This window comes from Podarcis cretensis, assembly GCF_951804945.1.
Source record: "Podarcis cretensis genome assembly, chromosome: 14".
Lineage (NCBI taxonomy): Eukaryota > Metazoa > Chordata > Lepidosauria > Squamata > Lacertidae > Podarcis > Podarcis cretensis.
Window position 1 is genome coordinate 28,702,247 of NC_137183.1, and position 12,694 is coordinate 28,714,940.

Here is a 12,694-nt window from a genome sequence, read left to right on the forward strand (position 1 = left end):
ATCTTGTGAGAGCATCCTAGAGCCCGTGTGCCGAGCAGGACTTACCTGGTAAGCAAGGCAGACAGCTTAAAAGCGCTTTCCACATAGGGAAAACCCAGCACAAAAAGAGCTTTTAAGCTCTCTGCCTTGCATGCATTTAATTTACACAATTTTAGCCGTTATAGATACACAGTTTGAAAAGGAAAATAAAAACAGTTATGACATTCTAAAAGCAGTTACAGTTAAGAACATTCTTCCACTCAGTGATCTTGGGTTTGCCAGGAGCAGTCTTCTTCAGCCGCCCAAATCCTGGGTGAACAGGAATGCTTCCAAACTCCTCCTGAAAGTGAATAATGAGATAGGTGCACCTCACTGGGGAGGGCATTCCACAACTGGGAAGCCACCACTGAAAAGGCCCTGTCATAAGTCGGTACTAACCAGGCATTCCTGCCCCTTACGTAAAACAAATTTGCTACCATAAAATACAGTGCTAGTCACTAACCCTGATGGCTTTAAAAGGGCATTAAATTCACTGAGCATACTATCAGTGTTGTTTGCGGTTATTCTTCCTATGGTGTTGGAGGCAGTAAGCTGAATATATGCAAGAGAGTGCTGTTGTGCTCAGGTCCAGCTTTTGGGCTTCCCAGGGGCATCAGGATCCTGGGCTTTTGTTTGATCCAGCAAGAGCTGCTCTTGGGATTTACCCCATGACCAAGGCAGGGGAAGAAATGATGAGATGTTCCTTTCCTGCTTCCTCTAACCTCTCAACCCTTGCTGGTGCTATTTGCATTTTTTAAAAAATTGCAAAAACATATTTTACTTCATGCCTAGTTTAGGTTCCTCTGCCGCCTTCTGAATAATAATATCCTAAAGTAGGTTGGAGATGCTACCTAATGAATTGAGCAGAAGAGGCCGTATGAGCTTGCCTAGTAGATTCCACTAGAGGACAGCATCCACCTAAAAATGAATTGAATAAAGCTGGGTTGGTTTCCTGCTTTGGGTAGTGTATGTCCCATGTATGTTTAGGTAAGGTGCTGTTCAGATCTCGGCATCTGAAGGCTCTCTTAACTCAGGATACTGCAGAGTTTCAGAAAAGGGCAACCAAGATGATTAAGGGGAGGGATCAAGTCCCCTTTGAAGAAAGGTTGCAGTGTTTTGGGCTTGTTATTTTAGCAAAAAGACGAGTAAGAGGCAACATGATAGAAGTTTATAAAATAAGGCATTGCATGGAGAAAATGGATTGAGAAGGGCATTTCTACCTCCTAACACTAGAACTTACAGACTGCTTTTTTTCTTTAAAAATGTTTAGAGGTACTCTCATTTTCCTACTCATTGAAATACTGCCCCTCAATGAGGCCAACCTTAGATTCACAAAATGTTTATGGGTGTGCATACTCCTGCACCCCCCCCCAGGAAAAAAGCACTGCTTGCAGACATCCAGTGAAGCTTGAATGCTGGAAGATTCAGGCCAAATAAGAGAAAGTGCTTCATGTAAGACATAAAACCATGGAACTCACTCCCACAGGAGCCATTGATGACCAGCAGCTTGGATGGCTTTACAAGAGGATCAGGTAAATTTATGGAGGAGGGGTGCTATTGATGGCTACTAGCAACGTTGGCTATGCTTCTGAATATCAGCTGCTAGGAACCACAGGAAGGGAGAGGGCTCTTGTGCTCGAGTCCTCCTTGAAGTTTTCCCACAGGCATCTGGGTGATCTCTGAGAACAGGATACTCAACTGGATGGGTCATTGGCCTGATCCAGCAGGCTCTTCTCATTTGTCTTGGACCTCCCTGTGCCCTTGTCAGTACAGTGGTATCTCGGGTTAAGTACTTAATTCGTTCCGGCGGTCTGTTCTTAACCTGAAATTGTACTTAACCTGAAGCACCACTAATGGGGCCTCCTGCTGCTGCCGCGCCGCCAGAGCACAATTTTTGTTCTCATCCTGAAGCAAAGTTCTTAACCTGAGGTACTATTTCTGGGTTAGCGGAGTCTGTAACCTGAAGCATATGTAACCTGAAGTGTATGTAACCCGAGGTACCACTGTACTTAGCAACTCTCCTGCCCCCACTCTCAACATGTCCTGGCTTCTTTCTTTTTGAGGGATGCCAGCCAGGGTGCCTTCCACTCACTTAGAAAACAGCAGATAAAGTAAGAGCCGTTCTCTCAGCGCCCTATCTGAAAAGGCCAGAGTGCAGCCTCTGCCCCTATTGGTTGCATCACACAGCAGCCTCCTGGGCGCCTGTTCCTTTGCCTGTCTTGTTCATCCCTGCAAACAGCAGCAGCAAAAGTGTTTACCCAACAAAGATTCCTCTTAAGACACACAATTTACTCTGCTAACAATGCTGCACATCGGTTATGGGAATAGATGTTTGTTGTTGTCTCTGCTGACATTGGAGGGTGGGGAAAATGGAAGCCAACACGTGTGTGTGTGTGTGTGTGTGTGTGTGTGTGTGTGTTTTGCATGTAGTGTATTTCAGGGGTGATGCTAAGCGGTTGCATGTCCTGACCTCCCTTGGCTAGAGGGGAGCTGGGTGGAAATCTGCACTTTTCCATAATTTGCTTCCTTTGCAAAAGAGGCTTCCAGTTTTTCTGTCTGATTCTCAGGGACCTTAATGACTTTTAAATAATTTTGCTGATACCACCTGAATTTGCAGTAGCTGATATATGGGAACCAGACCTTGTCGAAATGATGGTGATTCAGCCTGATCTGTAACAATCCTGTGTTGCATTAGATGCCCAGAAAAGCCAGATGGGTCTTTTCAATGGGAGATAAGCAGCCTGGCAGGTGGGTTCTTATGTGTAAAGGAAGGCATCTAGTGACAGAAGGGCCAGATCAGGGTTTGGGGGTCAATGCCTGACCAAATAATACTAGAAGCAACAGCAAAAATTCTTTGCCAAACCCCCATGGGCTCGTCATATTCCCTTTGATTACATTGCTCTAACATCCTGCAGCCTCCCTGCCTGCTGGCACTCCCTCATCCTGATCTGAGCTACTGCATGATGTTTCCCTCCCCGCCCCCATTGGAAAGCGGGGACCTGGGCAGGCTGCAAAGTTTGGGAACTCCTTGGGTATTCTTGAAACCAATGGAAAAGCAAGGGGGGATCTTTTTATTAATAGCTGAGAGCATAAATGGCCGAAAGCAGCTGTGTAGGAGGTACTATTCATTGTTTTGTCCATGTGGTCAAAGCCAACAAGCTGTTTCAAGGTGGTGGTGTGATCTTTCTCCAAGAAGTACTCAGACTGCAGATTCACGCATGATGCTTTCCCCCCATGAAAGTCATTGCTCTGGGTGTCTTCCATATGGGGGCTGCAGAAAGGACCACCCTGCCCTAAACCCCTTAAAGCTACAAGTTCATGGAGTGCTCCTGCCACCCCGCCACTTTGCTGCATTGAATATTTTTTTGTATAATATTCTGTACACACCCACACCCACACCCCAGGCAGTTAAAACGCTTCTGCTTTTAAAACCCCAACACGCCATTGAAGGCTAGGCAATCTCTGCTTATTAATCATTTCAACCTCCAAAGCAAACGGGATCCCAAATAATATAAGTAATTAACTTTATCTTGTTGACATGGCTGTTTATAACACAATGTCAACACTGGCTCTGCCAACATGGCGGAGTTGCTATTTACATAAACGGAGGGCTGGAGACAAGAGCCAGGCGGGGCTGGGGCAGAAGGAGACGTTGGTCTGCTTTATGGGAAAGATTAGGCAGACAGTGCGACTTACCTGGTGCCTTGCAGAGTCACTGAGTTCTCTTGGTGGGCAGATTTCTTCAGGATGTTTTTTTTTTTTTTTGATGTTGATCTGATGGATCTCATGTATTTTTGCATGTTGGGATGCTTTTTCTGTCTAACTGCTTCAGTTGGGGATTCCCCTGCCTGCCTGTGGGGGGGGGGAGAACATAATTAATATTTGTGTGGTCCCTGAGGAGGGAGTTTGGCAGCCACTAGCAATGACTCTTCAGGGGATTGAACCTGGAAGTTTCTGCATGCGGTACATTTCTGAGCACAATTCAAAGTGTTGGTACTGGCTGTTAAAGCCCTGAATGGCCACGGCCCTGTATACCTGACATAGCTTCTCCACCCCCATCATTCAGCCCAGACACTGAGATCTAGCATTGAGGGCCTTCTGGTGGCTCCCTCACTGTGATAAATGAAGCTACAGGGAACCAGACAGAGGGCCTTCTCGGTAGTGGTACCCACCCTGTGGAACACGCTTCTGTCAGATGTCAAGGAGATAAGTATGGTAACTACAGCCTTTAAAAGACACATAAAGGCAGCCATGTATAGGGAAGTTTTTAATGTTTGAGGTTTTATTATGCTTTTATATATGTTGGAAGCTGCCTAGAGTGGCTGGGGCAACCAGGTGGGTGGAGTACAATTATTATTATTATTATTAATTATTTTTCTATAGTGGAATAGGAAGGACACTCTGCTTATGTACCAAGACTATCTTTTCTTTTTGCTTTATGTGTTTGAGGCCTGTGTCCTTCAATTTTTTAAAAGCCGTATTTACAGTATGATGAGCATCTATTCCAAAGTGGATCCCTCAAATCCCCAGAACCTTCTCTTGTATACTGAGGCCTTTGGTCCTCAAGATGGCACAAGACTTTGTTGTTGTTGTTGCTACAAAGGACAAACCCATCTGGAAATCATGGACTGTATCTATTCCCCCCCCCAATTTACACATTACACACAACCTGGTATTCACCACTCCCCCTTTATATCTTGCTTAGCCAGGAAAGGCTTCCCAAGAACATCGTGGTGAGAGTGGAGCTTTCCAATCAATTTTGCTTTTATTGGTGGGTGAAGGGCTCAAACCAAGTGTCATCTCCTTAAGTGATGAGGGTGTCTTCACTAAGGCCATTGCTGGATGTCATCATCATGGTCCTCTTTCAATGGGCAGCTCCCATTACCATGGACCATTCGTCATGCTGCTGGAGCAGCTGATTGCAGTTGGGAGTCAAGCAACATGCTGCCTTTGCTCCTTTGGGAGGAAGGGCAGGATATAAATTAATGGAGGGCCACCCCCCACCCACCCACCCACCCTTGCTTTTATGCCTGGGTGCACCCGAAAAGCTGGGTGTCATTTCCCAGAAAACAACAACTCTAAACTTGGCCTAAGCTCTGTAAACTGATGCTTGAAGAGGCTTTACATTCACCAGAGCTCCCTGGACCTTTGTCCCTGCCTGTGAAAATATTGACTCTGCTAACACCTCCGTTTTGTTCTCTTGTTCATGCAGACAGCAGCTAAGTGCTTTGAAAACAAAGATTGCATGTTTCGGAGAGGGGTAGGGAGAATTGGACAAGGCCTGAAATCAAACACTTTCCAATAACAGAGTAACTCTCCTCTACTTTGTCCTTCATGTTTGCCCTGCCAGGGGTGTGTTCGTTGGCTGCCTTGGAATTTATTAAGTGAGGAAGTGGTAGCAAGTCACGGAGATTGGAACACCATATTTCCTGTTAAAAGCCTTCTTTGCCTTCCTTGCCTGTCTTCCAAGGCTCTTTCTGCACCGGTGTTTTTTGAGGGGCAAATTCACTCCTGGTTAAATTATTGCAGGTAATTTGTCATGGCTCTGGACCAGGACTCCTTGGAAGTGGGTTCTTCTGGAACCTGCAGCTCATATAATTATGGAATTATAGAATTGTTAAACCAGAGGGTCAACTGGTCCAACCCCCTGCAGTGCTAAAGAATCGCAGACAGATCCAACCACTGTTTCAAGACCTCCAGGGGAGAAAGTCTGTTCTACTGCTCTCACCGTCAGAAAGTTATTCCTTTTTTATTGTTAATATTTTATTGAAAATATTTCAGTTAAACAAAATAAAGAGGGGAACAAATCAAAAGGAACAAATAGTGCATTGGAAACAAACAAACAACTGTAATTCTAGAAGTATCTGATACAATGGTATATATATGAAATTATTGTTCTAATACATATGCAATTATTTATAGTTTACAGTGCGTTTTATAAATGTTTTTCAAATATATTTGTCCATACGCAGTCTATAAGCTATCCATTCATAAATTGCAAGAGTTGCCATGTCCTCTATCCATTGATTAAAGGGGGCCATATATTTATCTTTTCAGTGGATCAATATCAGACTTTTAGCTGTAGTGAGGATGCAAATAATACATTTATGCTTACCAGTTGTCAAATGCCATGTTGTAGGTAGATAATTTAAAATAATATCCTCTGACAATATTAGCTTTCCCCCAAAGTAATATTTATACAATCTAGTAGGTTCCCCCAAAGCTTCATAAGCTTTGCACATTGCATGAACATATGTTGCAAAGAAGTATCCAATAACATGTTGTCATAGATAGTCCCTTTCTATACAAAGTTCAATAAATTATAAATATTATTTTTGTTGTTTAAGATGGCATTTAAAATCCATTAACACCTTTCTTACAGAAGCGAAAACATACTCACACTGTCTAGGTAATATGGGAACCTCCAATTCATTATGTTGTAATTATTATTATTATTAATTGATTAATTAATTTGTACCCTGCCCATCTGACTGGGTTGCCCCAGCCACTCTGGGAAACTTCCAGCATATATAAAAACATTGTAAAACATTAAACCTTAAAGAACTTCCCTATACATGGCTGTCTTCAGATGTTTCCTAAATGTTATATAATTACTCAGCTCCTTAACATCTGATGGGAGGGCATTCCACATGGTGGGCGCCACTACTGATAAGGTCCTCTGCCTGGTGATTCCTCTTGTTTAGTTGGAATCTCCTTATTTGTCACTTGGTCAAGTCCTCCCCACGGGAGCAGCAAAACACAAGCTTGCTCCATCTCCAAATGATAGCCCTTCAAATATTTGAAGGTGGCTTCCATATATCCTCTCAACTCTTCTCTTCTGCAGGCTCAACATGCCCAATTCCCTCAACTGTTCCTCATAAGGCTTGGTTTCCAGACCTCGTATCATTCTGTGTGGGTCTGTGAGCACTACGAATCTGCCTTATGTCCCCTGAGCCCCAAGGAGACACCTCTGCCACCAGACTCTGATGGATGGTCCACGGACTCTTCAAAAGAGCCCTGAGGAGGGGTCCACACACCTGACAACCCTGCTACACTGAACGTAAGAACAGCCCATCTAGACCAGCATCCAGGACCATGGATAGCACGCCTGCAGCAGAAGCTGCAGTTGTCTCAGCAGAGTCTTGAGAAATTAATTGATTGAGTTGTATCGGAGGGCTATAAAACCAGGTGCTCATGAGAAACCCTCAAGCAAAGTCAGAGCAGAAGAGCCTTCTCCCCCCCACAATTTCCAGCAGCTGACTTCAGAAGAAGGCACTGGCCCTTTCACTGGTCAGGAGGCAGCACTCAGGGATGGGGTCTCTCCATGGCACCCACCTAGCCTTACATTTATTGGTTGGTTGGTTGATTTCCCACCCTGCACTCTAAGGTCCCAGGGCAGGTCACAGCATTAAAAATAATATTAAAAATAATTTAAAACAACATATAAATCTCAGCCCATTTCTCCAAGCAACTCGGACACTTGGTCTACAGCTGCAGGAGTTCTACCCATGGTCTTGAACCTCAACCTTCTTCCCCAAAGCTGTCCTTTACCTTGCCTTTCTGCCTGCTAGGGGACCAGGAATTACCCGGGAACACTGGTCCATCTAGCTCAGTATTGTCTACACTGACTGGCAGCAGCTCTCCAGCATTTCAGATTGGGTTCCCTCCCATCCCTACCTGGAAATACCAGGAACTGAACCTGGGATCTTCTGCTTGCAAGGTAGATGCTTTTCCACTGAGCTATGGCTGTTGCCCACTACTAACTCCCCCTTGCACAGGCCATTGGCTCTCCTCTGTGGTGGCCATCCCTGTACACCACAACACAATTTTGGTAGCCCACATTTCATCCCTAGCCTGCCATCCACCAATGTGCTTCTGGCTCAGTGCAGATGCAGAGACTCTTCTGAACCGTTGCTCTTGTTTGATGGAGGCTATGGGGGTGGCGCTGTGGGTTAAACTGCAGAGCCTAGGACTTGCCGATCAGAAGGTCGGCGGTTCGAATCCCCACGACGGGGTGAGCTCCCGTTGCTCGGTCCCTACTCCTGCCAACCTAGCAGTTTGAAAGCACATCAAAGTGCAAGTAGATAAATAGGTACCGCTCTGGCGGGAAGGTAAACGGTGTTTCCGTGAGCTGCTCTGGTCTGCCAGAAGTGGCTTAGTCATGCTGGCCACATGACCCAGAAGCTGTACGCCGGCTCCCTCGGCCAGTAGCGTGAGATGAAAACTGCAACCCCAGAGTCGGCCACGACTGGACCTCTTCCCATGGTCAAAATGGCTCAGCCACCCCCACCTTCCCTCTCCTGCAGCAGTGTCAAAAGGACGCAGGGTGGCCGCTTGGCTGTGCTTGGGGTTTCCTCCGCCACCTCGGTCTCCCCGCAATCCGAGCCGTTTATAGCAAATGTGTTTGCTTTGTTGCCGAGTTGCTTGCGACGCCTGCCAGCAACAGTCACACAAGCTGTTAATTAGAGCTTAGCTTTTATTGCCCGAGTCTGCTGTGTTGATACGGAAAATGGGAATAAAAAAGTCATTTTGCTCATTGTGATGTGAAAATAAACGATGCCTCGTTGGTTTGATTAAATAATCTACTTATCCGCCCTGTCAAATAGCCTGAGTGTAGGCAAGAGTGTTGGCTTCGTCTCCTGGCATGAAGGGTCAGAGAGAAGAAGAAGGAATCTGGGGCGGCAACATTGGGGACTCCTAAACCCACATCCAGAAGTACTTTTTGCCTAAAGCCCCTTGCCGGGCAGGATATGCCCAGTTTACAGCAACTCAACTGGATCAGAGAGGACAAGGGCATCAGAAGACACTGGCTTCTGGATCATACCAAAGGGGGCCCATCTAGTTCAGTACTTTATTTTCACCGTGGCCAACCACCAGGACATTATGGTGGCATCACCCTCCCTATCTATGGGACCACCTCTCCTGGTGTGCCCCGCAGAGGACCTTAAGGTCCATGAATAACCATAGTTTAGAGGTCCCGGGCCCTAAGGAAGTCAGACTATCCTCCACCAGGGCCAGGGCCTTTTCAGTGATGGCTCTGACCTGGTGGAATGCTCTGTCCCATGAGACTAGGGCCCTTCAGGATTTAACCTCCTTCCGTCTGGCCTGTAAGACAGAGCTATTCCACCTGGCCTTTAATTTGAATTCAGCCTGATCTTTTATTTCCCTTCTCTTCTCTTCTCTTCTCTTCTCTTCTCTTCTCTTCTCTTCTCTTCCCTCCCCCTCCCCTTTTATGAAGATCACCTGCTCTGAGACCCCACAGCTAATTCTCCCCTGGCCTCCTCACTGGCCCAAGTAGGACCAATTCAGCCAGCTAGCCCTGGGGATTATCAAACTGATTTTATTGTTATTCATGTTTTTATACTGTATTTTATGCTGCTTTTATAATTAAGTGTTTTAAAGTGTTGTTAGCCACCCTGAGCCTGGTTTTTGAACTGGGAAGGGTGGGGTATAAATAAATTATTATTATTATTATTATTATTATTATTATTAGCAATTCCAAACAACTGCACTTCCATTGCAAGCAATGCTTAGTTTGGGGAAGCTTTCAATGTTTGATGTTTTGTTGAGTTCCTTTATAGTCTGTGGGAAGCCCCCCAGAGTGGCTGGGGGCAATCCAGTCTGATTGGCAGGGTACAAGAAAATTATTATTAACATTATTAGCTATGGAACTCACTTCTGCAGGAGGCAGTGATGACCACCACCAACCTGGATGGCTTTATAAGAGGATTAGACGAATCCATGGAGGAGAGGACTATCAATGGCTACTAGCCATGATGGCTGTGCTCTGCCTCCACCGTCAGAGGTAGCAATACTTCCAAATACAGTTGTTGGAAACCAGAGAAAGGAAGATTGTTCTTGTGCTTGAATCCTGCTTGCATGTTTCCCACAGGCCTCTGGTTGGCCACTGTGAGAACTAGGTGGGCCTTGGGCTTCATCCAGCAGGCTCTCCTTATGTTCTTACATGTACCAGTGGTAGCACTCTCCCCACTTGCAATTTCAGCTGCCTCCACCACCACCACGGCTTAGTAGTCACTGACAACCTTGTCCTTGGTGCATTGGTACAATTTTTCTAAGTCATCCAAGCTGGTTGCCATCAGATATCCTTCAGGAGGCGGTCAGTCCATTGAAAGGACAAGCAAACCCTGAAGCCTTGGAGAACACCTTCCAGTGCACACTGTTGTTGTTGTTTAGTCGTTTAGTCGTGTCTGACTCTTCGTGACCCCATGGACCAGAGAACGCCAGGCACTCCTGTCCTCCACTGCCCCCCGCAGCTTGGTCAGACTCATGCTGGTAACCTCGAAAACACTATCCAACCATCTCGTCCTCTGTCGCCCCCTTCTCCTTGTGCCCTCCATCTTTCCCAACATCAGGGTCTTCTCCAGGGAGTCTTCTCTTCTCATGAGGTGGCCAAAGTACTGGAGCCTCAGCTTCACAATCTGTCCTTCCAGTGAGCACTCAGGGCTGATTTCCTTCAGAATGGAGAGGTTTGATCTTCTTGCAGTCCATGGGACTCTCAAGAGTCTCCTCCAGCACCATAATTCAAAAGCATCAATTCTTCGGCGATCAGCCTTCTTTATGGTCCAGCTCTCACTTCCATACATCACTACTGGGAAAACCAGATTAATCAGTCAACCTCAACCATGGCTCTGGTGGGACATCATCTGAAGGGGAGGTAGATGGATTCTGCAGAGCTACTCCAGACCCTGTTGAAGAGACTTCCTTCCTTGCCTCCCCACCCGCCCAGCAACCCCATAGCCTGCAGCTGGATCTCACCCCAATTCCACACTCTTCCCCTTTGCCCTGGAGGACCCTGAATGTTGTCTGTGCCAGCAGGTGAGGAGAAGAGAGGCTTTCATGAGGACATTCTGGGGAGGAGGAAAGCGAACTGAATGTGCCAACCTGAATTTAAAATTGGAAAACGGGGAATAGAATTAACAGATCCATCCACACCTGGTGTCCCCTCTGTGATGTTGATGATGATGATGATATACAATAATAATAATTAATAATAATCTATAATTTATACACCACCCATCTGGCTGGGCTTCCCCAGCCACTCTGGGTGGCTCCCAACAGAATATTAAAAACACCAGGAACTGCCAGAAGGCCCTCGGCGCTGGACCTCAGTGTCCAGTCTGAACGATGGGGGTGGAGACACTCCTTCAGGTAAACTGGGCCAAGGCCATCTAGGGCTTTACACATCTTGCCTCTTTAGCTCCCTTCATGCAGTTCATACACTTCTGCACCAGAAGATGTCAGTGTGGTTTTTCAAATGTGTGTTTGTGGATAGTTCTCACAGTGGTTTCTTTTGGCCCTGCTTCCTTGAAGGGGAGGAGCAAATGAGGGCATTGATGCCTCCAGATCAGAGTTCACCAAGGGAGCGCCTGTGATTTGGCCAAGCACAAAAGTTGGCGTGTCTTTGCAAGGATCCTGGCAATGTGCTGATATTTATTGTTTATTTATTTCATTGTGTGTCTATTCCACCTTTTCCTCCAAGGAGCCCAAGCTGGTATACGTGGTTCACCTCTCCTCATTTAATCCTCACAACAGCCCTGTGAGGTAGGTTAGACTGAGATGCAGTGACTGGCCCAAGGTCAGCCAGTGAGCTTCATGGCCAAGTGGGGATTTGAACCCTGGTCTCTCAGGACCCAGCGCACACTGTTTCAGTTTGTTGTGGGTTTGTTTGTTTTTAATGTACTTTAGGTTAATTGCAAGCCACATTGGAAGGATTCATATCTTTGAAGGCAGGCAAGAATTAATTGTAATAGGCAACAATAATAATTACTCAGTTTCCCTTTTTCCTTCCTTGTCCCTTGTTCTCATCTCACTGAGATCTTCTCCAGCTTTATTTGCATGATCACCTCCTGATGTGGAAATGTCATTTCTTTTATCATCCATCCATTAACTAATTTTTATATTGTACATTCCTGCACAATATCTGATACAAGGAAATTTTGTATTTTCAGCTCCAACATGGTTTGAGTGTTACACAGCCAGAAAAATCTTTTAAGAAAACCAAATGTGTTCTGGAGCTTGGACATTTTTCTCTTCCTTGCTTTCTCTCAGTGTTAAGGCAAAATCTGAGTGCGAGGCTGCTCTGCCACCCAGCTCATCGGACTAAGTCCGTGGGTCCCTGCGGAGGAAAATGAGCTCAGCCGTAGACAGGAGTAGATTTTAAAAGAGGGTTAGATTTAAAACAAAAAAGAGAAATTCAGCAATTGAAGTATTCACCAACAAAAGCTAGCAATTTCAGCCCAAGCAAAGCGACTGCTTCCTTTATGTACAGGAAAGGGCTAATATCCCTCTGGCCATTCGCGGAACAATGCCACGCCCTTATATATGGGAAAAATGGCCAGAGAGTCAGAATTCATAGGATTTTTTTTAACATTCTAAGTTATTTCGGCCTTACCATTTGCAGACAAAATTTTTCCTGCCCCTTTATTTACAGGATTGGTCAAGGCCCATATGTATTTGTATGTGTTTAAACTTTGAATTGACTTTGATTTTTAAATAGTAGACAAAATGATAAACACTGTAATCACTCAAATGCTTGATATTACCAGTTGTGCTTCAAAACATCACAGCTTCACCTCTCACCTTTTAAAACTAAAGAGCAAAGCTAGGCTGAATTTCAACTCCATCACCACACCAGAATTTAAGAATTACCCTGCAA